Source organism: Schistosoma mansoni, chromosome 4 (genome assembly GCF_000237925.1).
Source record: "Schistosoma mansoni strain Puerto Rico chromosome 4, complete genome".
NCBI lineage: Eukaryota > Metazoa > Platyhelminthes > Trematoda > Strigeidida > Schistosomatidae > Schistosoma > Schistosoma mansoni.
Genome location: NC_031498.1, coordinates 17287474 through 17289308, shown reverse-complemented (window position 1 = coordinate 17289308; position 1835 = coordinate 17287474). Strand labels below are relative to the sequence as shown.

At 40.5% G+C, this 1835-nt stretch overlaps 1 non-coding gene across 1 annotated transcript; it reads right to left on the bottom strand.

Annotated features, from left to right (window-relative positions):
- Positions 1-405: 405 nt before the first annotated feature.
- Smp_tRNA_02094_Gln_TTG.1.1 lies at positions 406-471 on the bottom strand. Its single transcript has one exon. It is a non-coding gene (tRNA).
- Between the last annotated feature and the right edge of the window lie 1364 nt (positions 472-1835).

Sequence of the window (1835 nt, the reverse complement as noted above, 5' to 3'; positions counted from 1 at the left end):
GAAGAATTTACTGTATGAACCTCAGATTTTACTAAAATGTTCTGTAATTTTATATTCAAATACATTCGATTGTACTCACTTGTGTTCTCGTTCATTACAACTGTATAAGAAGATATTAAGTAAACAGTCAGCAGTTTGTTGAATATGTAAGTAGTCAATTGTCTTGTTCCGTAGAAGAGAGAATAGCTGATAACAGGTTGTAATCAAGTTTTAATGGTCAAGATTAGCTGCATATAAATACTGAACGTAATAAAAGTATAAAATTTGGTTTCAAAGTTGGTAGTTTTTTATAATATGTCCTGATTATAAGCAGAGATGGATAGTGGCTAGCAGTGGAATCCAGGACGCGCGTTTAGTCCTATTTGGGACTCGTCAGCTGGATGTACCTGCATCTCAGAGTTGATGTTCACTCTGGGACTCGAACCCAGTACCCTCGCTTCAAACGCCACCGCGTTATCCACTCGGCCACTGAGTCCTGATAGCCACTTGCTTGTGCGATGGGGTGAAGTTTGAACTCACTTAGTATTGTTTGGGAAGATCCAAACAAACAATACTAAGTGATGTCCTGATTATGTTTGTTATTCTATGGAATTCCGTTTAGTCAGGACAACGTCTTTGATGTTCTCCATAGAACTGAATTAAATTTTGTTTGATTCTAGTACCGATTTCCAACAGCTGTGTTTTTCATCGGTCTGTCACATATTTTGTACATTTATTCTTATACAAGTTTTTATAGATGACATCTAGATTTGATCATAGTTTGAAGTATTGATAACCCATCACAAACGAATGGAGTATTCTCTGATATTTCTGTGACTATTTGAAAACCTAGGCATAATTATTTATAATTGAATGCCTAATTCAGTAAGTAACCATTAGATCAAATATCAAACGGTTTACCACGTCCATGTACTTACTTACTTACTTACGCCTGTTACTCCCAATGGAGCATAGGCCGCCGACCAGCTTTCTCCAACCCACTCTGTCCTGGGCTTCCTTTTCTAGTTCTATCCAGTTTTTGTTCATTCTTCTCATGTCTGTCTCTATTTCTCGGCGTAATGTGTTCTTTGGTCTTCCACTTCTCCTTTGACCTTCAGGATTCCATGTGAGGGCTTGTCTTGTGACGCAATTAGCTGATTTCCTCAAGGTGTGCCCAACCCACTTCCAGCGCTTCTTCCTGATTTCTTCCTCTGCTGGAATCTGGTTTGTTCTCTCCCACAGTAACTTGTTGCTGATAGTGTCTGGCCATCTGATCCGAAGTATCTTGCGTAGACAGCTGTTAATAAACATTTGTATCTTCTGGATAATGGCTTTCGTAGTTCTCCACGTCTCCGCCCCATACAGTAAAATTGTCTTCACATTTGTATTGGAAATTCTAACCTTGGTGTTGGTTGACAATTGTTTTGAGCTCCAGATGTTTTTCAGTTGTAAATACGCTGCTCTTGCTCTTCCGATCCTCGCCCTCACATCTGCATCTGATCCACCGTGTTCATCAATGATGCTGCCCAGATATGTAAAGGTTTCCACATCCTCCAAAGCTTCTCCGTCAAGTGTAATTGGATTGGTGCATATTGTATTGTATCGGAGAGTCTTGCTTTTCCCTTTGTTTATATTGAGACCTACTGCTGCTGAGGCTGCTGCTACACTGGTCGTTTTCTCCTGCATTTGTTGTTGCGTTTGTGATAGAAGAGCCAGATCATCCGCGAAGTCTAAATCGTCAAGCTGCATCCTGCCTGTCCACTGTATCACGTGCATTCCTCCACATGTTGACGTCTTCATAATCCAGTCGATCACCAGGAGAAAGAGAAAGGGTGAGAGTAAGCAACCTTGCCTAA